We start from the raw sequence: 6672 nt of genomic DNA, 5'->3' as shown, positions 1-6672 counted from the left end.
TAAAATTATAACACAATGTTGACTGTTGTACCCCTATTTTTGACATTTTTACCTATTATATAGATATAAGAAGATGTGGTACGAGCGCCAATGAGATAACTCTCCATCCAAGTCACAATTTGTAAAAGTAAACCATTATAGGTCAAAGTACGACCTTCAACACGGAGCCTTGGCTCACACCGAACAGCAAGCTATAAAGGGCCCCAAAAATGACTAGTGTAAAACCATTCAAACAGGAAAACCAACGGTCTAATCTATACAAAAAACGAGAAACGAGAAACACTTATGAACCACATCAACAAACGACAACCACTGGACATCAGGTTCCTGACTTAGGACAGGTGCAAACAATTGCAGAAGGTTTAAACGTTTTAATAGGCGCCAACCTTCACCCTACCTGAAACAATAGTGTAACACAACAACATAAAAAGACACACTATAAAATATCAATTGAAATGGCTTAACTCAATCAAAAGACATATTAACAAAAACAAGTGAACATACACTGAACGAATAAATTTGATCTATGACACAATGTAAATACAAAATTTATAAAACAAGGGGGTTAGATGTAAAACAATATCAGAAAGACAACCATAACCTTGGACAAAATGCAGCCAAATAAAATAATGTACACAGGTAAATAAAAATAATTTTGTTGTAAGATATACACGGAGTACGGAAGTAATTTTTACACAATAAATAATTTTGTTGTTCCTAGTACGAGAACAAAAGTGGGAATTTATCGTCATACTAAACACTTATTAAAGGTGGAATATATTGAAAATAGTGAGACGAAATATAACACTAAATAAGTAAACATAAAATAACAAAAATACATTACAAATTGTATCAACAGGTCAAATTAACACGAAAGTACGATTTGAGAGTACTCGCAGTTACTGAAAGCTAGTTAAAAGCAACAAAACAATTAATGATAAAAAATCATGCATCAGAGACTAAAATCAACTAAAACACATCCCAGGTATTTAGTGTTTTAACGTCATGGACAGTCAAAGAAGACATGACTTGTGCAATGCCAAAATAAAAGTATCGACAGGCAGTAGGATAGTTAGGAGTTAACCTATCTATCTATATATTACATTATACATATTTATTGAGTAATCTCTATATAAGAAAATGAACGTGGGTGTGTATTTATACATCACAAAAAAATGTTTGAAAAGAATACAACTATTATGTCTGTTTGTTTTATTCACACATTGTTGTCAATATCATGGAATTTTATGCGACTGTCATACAATTGAGAGGTTTAGCTAGCTATAATCCAAGGTTTAATCTACCATTTTTACATAAGGTAATGCCTGTAACAAGTCAGGAATATGACAATTGTTTTCCATTCGTTTGATGTGTTTGAGCTGTTGATTTTGCCATTTGATAAGGGACTTTCCCTTTTGAATTTTCCTTGGAGTTCGGTATTTTTGTTAATATACTTTTTACATTCAAAGAAAAACACGACCTTGCGTCATGCCAAAATATAGGTATCGACAGATTGTAGGATCGTGAATGTACATATGTGTATAACAATAATATTTAGTTGGGTTTAAAATTTATTGATAACAAAATCAATATTTATACCGATAAAAACAATATTCAAAGATCTAATTACAGTGTTGGATTGGTAACCTTTTGGAGAAAGTTTATTTATTGGGTCGATAAATTTACCCGGATCGTATCTAAATTTACGGGCTTGGTAAACAACATCACCGTAAAAATTGGGATGAGCTATCCCGGTTGAAATAAGTTTTCTACAGGTACAGCCAAACTTCTAAACTAAATCTTTGTATCTATGAAAGAACTCAGTAACGGTTTTAAGTAATTTGTGTTCATTGAAATCCAAAACGTCGCTACCGTCACGGGTATCGCGAAAAAGTTGAGACATACTGAAAATCTAGGAAAACACATTTCACAGTAACTAGTTAGAACATTTTTCTGTAAAACCATTGACCATTAGATACCAAATCAACACAATGAATAAATTAAACATAAAAAAATAAACAGATACGTCTCCAAAGTATGTTGCTATTCGTGAAGTACTATAAAGAAAGAAAATGTAAGCGGACAGAAAGTCACAAATTTGATAGGACAAAAAGTCACAAATAATTTTTTGACAATTTTTTGAATATAAAAGAAAGATCTTTAAATATTTCCTTTTTGTTACAGATATTCTTTTATCAGTTGAGGAAATTGTTCATTAGCCTTGATAAATGAAGATGCTAAGAATGCAAAGGATATATTTCTTGGCACCATGAAGCCGTTTAAGTACCAAACCACTTTGACATTTTGTTTTCGTAACAATTATTTGATGATTATTGATATATTTTTAATAAATTTTGTTCACAAAGATGGTTTATATATACAATAGTTCAAGAAAAATATACAAATGTTTTTTTTTTAAATAAGTGTTTTCTTATTCAAAGAAAATAATCTCAAAAACTGAATTGTGACTTTTTGTCCTGTGACTTTTTGTCCGTGAAGTTTTGTTTGTGACTTTTTGTCCCGTGACTTTGTGTCCTACATTCATCAAAACTATATACTTATGGTCTCTAGGCTCAGAAAACACCCACTTTGATTTTTTTGGCATCACTCTGTGAAGATCAGTGATGCTAAACTTTGGGTTATAAATACCGACTCATATTAGAATTCTGGTTTTCATGTGCAAACATGTACCAACATTATGGAGAAAGGTAAAGGTATTGACTTACTTGACTTAGTCCTCTTCATTCCTTGTGGAACATAGGACTGCCACAGTTGCTTTGCACCTTACTCTATTTTGGGGTAAAGGTATTGCAACTGTTATAACAACAAAATAGGTGGTTCTGTAGTTTATCGAAACTAAATGAATTAGCCATATTTCATATCTTCATGCTTTCAAATTTTAATTTTTGTCCACACCATTGCATTTCTGTAGAGATTCAAAAGTAAATAATTTTAAACAAAAATCAGTGGAGAATACAATGATTATCTCTCAAATTATGATTCATTGCTTTAATAGTAAAACTTAGATGACGCATGAGAACAATTGCGTTAGAAACTACACTCCCAAGAATGGTTTTGTCACTATAAAATCAAGTATGTTTGAAATTCCAACCACCCGAACAACTACCTTTAGAAAAAAAAATGTCTTCGGTATGCAAGTCTGACTCAAATTATAGAAATCACTGCAAGACATTTCAAGAAGAAAATTTAGAAATTTTATATCATTGATAAATTGGGATGGGAATGCCTGTAAATGTGCTTGTTGTCTATGATTTACCAAATTCATGAAATTACCGTTTCGATTGTTTTTTTTTTAAATACTTTCTAAATTTTTAAATTGCTGTAGCCTTTCTTGTTAGATAATTTTGCATGGATTTGTTTACTGCTACTGATGCAAACGTTTGTTGGTGCATTACCAAATCAAACTGAATGTTTACTGTCATGTAAGCTTCATGTGTGTCACAGTGATATAGGTACACATACAAAATAAGTATATATATTATAAAGCAGACATCTTTTATAAATTTTGACTTGGATGGAGAGTTGTCTCATTGGCACTCATACCACATCTTCTTATATCAATCTGTGCTATAACATTACCATTACGAATACACATCAAAATTCCGACACTAGTTTTCGCTACTTTTGATTACATTTGCACTTTTTCGTTTTACAAGTCAATACGGGTAAATTTTAGGAAAATATCAGGATAAATATCATGATGGTTTTCCTGTTTTTCAGACACAAAATGAAGACTTTCTATTAATTAGCAGGTATAGTACGCCAAAAGTTTTGTGAACCACGCAATATCTGGACTTATATAGAGATAAAACTATTTCCTAGAACTCAGTAAGCGGATATATGTATATTTCAATAGTAACTTGGAATTGCTTTTCCGTTACTTCCTGTCTTTTCTTTATTAAAAAAAAACGTTGGCACCAAGATCTCACAGAGGCGGATCCAGAAATTTTCATAAGTGGGGACCCACTGACTGCCTAAGAGGGGGCCCGCTCCAGTCATACTTCAGTGATTCCCTATATAATCAACCAAATTTTTACCAAAAAGGGGGCGCCCCCCCCCCCCCCCCCCCCTAAATCCGCCTCTGTCTCATTCACCAAACTGAAGGTTCACTATGATTGTGACTCGCGGCTGATATTTAACAATACCAATGTGTATAGCCTTTTTGAAAACCCTATAATCTATATATATATATATATATATTTGGGTTCAACTAAGTGCTTTTTGTTAACGTTTCCACAGAGAGGTAGAACCAATTTTGATCGAATTTAGTCAGCACTGGGGTCCTTATTATAAAGTCTTTAAATCTTTACTAAGAATCCACAACTTTTACAGCTTCTGTATTTTGCGATTATAACATCATTATGGCTTATTTCTAAACATAGAAATGGTTTATTAGAATTGCCTTAAGGCTCAAAAATGCAATTTAGATACAGTGCCAACGAAGAGTATTTATGAAAACATTCTTCACCAAATCCCAATTCTTTTAGAAATCAAATACTTAAAAAAAGATTAAAAAAAGCTTTACATCTTACAAAGTCTATCCGAATTATTTTGCAAAGAATTCCAGTCAAACCGGTGCAGTGAGGTGAGAGTTTTTTTTAATTTGCTTCGTGTTGAAGGCCTCACTGTGACTTTGAAATGAAGTACAGCAATAAAAGCGCTGTACCTTTGCTTTTTGTGTGTTTATTGCTGTGCATGTACTGATTTTGTGTCATGGATCGATTTCCATATCCTTTCTTTTTCTATTCTTTGACATTTTATAGTCAAAGACTTTATTTATTCGCTCAGAAGCGGGCAAATAGCAACGGCTTAAAAAGGTGCTGTATAAGTGGCAATCGATATTTCATGGCAATATATGTGTGTGCTTGTTTGTTTGTTTGTTTGTATTTTTTTTTATGAATTTGGAAGTGTATTTACGTAAAATTTGGGATGGGATATTGTATTTGAATTAAAATTTCTACAGGCATAACTAAACCTCCGAATCAAATATTTGTATCTATGAAAAATAGAGACGAAAGATACCAAAGTGACATTCAAATGCATAAGTCGAAAACAAACTGCCAAATGTCATGCATGGCAAAGATCTAAAAACAACCAAAAGACAAAACACAACATCTAGGAAACAAAAGACTGAGCGACACGAACCCCAAAGGAATATGATCGTCAATAAAAGGAAAATTAACAATATGGAATGAAAATCGTCTTATTAGCCGTTAATTTTCATATAGGGTTCTAAAAAAACAAACTTTCAGATTCAAGAAATTGTTGCCCAATATAGATGTTTTCATAGAAAAATGCACAGCTTGAATAATCTCAAAAAAGTGTCAATTAGAATTTCTAACATATTAATCTTTTTAACTACCGAAGAAGGTTTTGTATGGGTTGCAACAAATTTAGTTATTCAAAGAACTATTGTCTAAATAAAAACTTCTGTTCTGACACGATTGAGTGAAGGTGTTGTGTAGAAAGTCGAAAAGTAACTCAACTCTAACAGGGGCGTAGCTGGACTTAAATAAAGTGCAATCATAACGATGGCCGAGCGAAGCGAGGCGAAAATTTTTTTTGGACCATTTTATGCAGAAAATGATAACTTTTTTTCGGGCATTTTACCGGTATGCCATGCTTATGAAATTCACATCACTCCTTCACGCCCAAACTCCTTTTTTGTGAATACTTGTGGACTTTATAGTGATTTGGGAAGGGAGGAGGCTATGGACCGCTCAAAGTCACCAGCTGATCCAGGGTAACACCCTAGTCGGGAATCCAGGGCAGCACCGTAGACGATGGTCCAGGGAAGCGAATCCCCATGAAGCTCCGGGCATATGAGTAATTACAGTGACTGCTTTGAACATGAAAAATACCATATCTGTTTCTTACTATACCATATTTTCATGAAACGATAGTAAAAGTCTAGTGATTTCCGTAATTTGCTGCTTATGTTATTAACATGGTTATTTTCAAATATAAAATAAATTTTATAAAACGAGAAGATCAGGACGAGTCGACAACTAAGCGTTAATCAATTGACAATTGACAAACCCGGGAACAGATAAGACACAAAAGGAGAAACAAAAACATTCAACATTGAAAACTAAATACAGACGAACCCAGAAAACAATGTGGCGACTTCCTGTGCTCCGGAAGGGTAAGCAGTTCCTGCTTCTTGCAAGACACCCGTAGTGTTTCTCGCGAAGGTCATTCTTAAATCAAAGTAGAGGTTTCTACGACAACGGTAGAAGGTCATTTGGGACACAGATACCCCAGGTGAATTAATAGTCTTTTGGACGAACGGACAATGGGAATACGAAATCTAACGGCCACTTTTAAGTCTTCACTTATAAGTAAGGGATATAAATATAAGATGTTTTCAATGTGATTGTATTGAGACTGTATTATTAAATGTTAATACTGCATGTAAGACTTAAAGTATAGTTAATATCGAAAGTCCATATATCTATTTTTTGCCAACGCAAATGATCGCAGAACTCTCTCGGTCTTGATATCCATTTCTTTGTGAACATGTATTAGCGCCAACGAAGATAGTCTGTCCTGTACTATGGTTGAACGGAGATAAGTTTTCGGTCGCCGTAATGCACTAAATGACCGTTCAGTAGTTGATGTAGTTACTGGCATTGTAACTAGAATTGAGAA

The sequence above is a fragment of the Mytilus californianus genome, unplaced genomic scaffold, assembly GCF_021869535.1.
Source record: "Mytilus californianus isolate M0D057914Y unplaced genomic scaffold, xbMytCali1.0.p SCAF_2, whole genome shotgun sequence".
In the NCBI taxonomy this organism is placed as follows: Eukaryota; Metazoa; Mollusca; class Bivalvia; order Mytilida; family Mytilidae; genus Mytilus; species Mytilus californianus.
Note: the sequence above shows the minus strand (reverse complement) of the source record.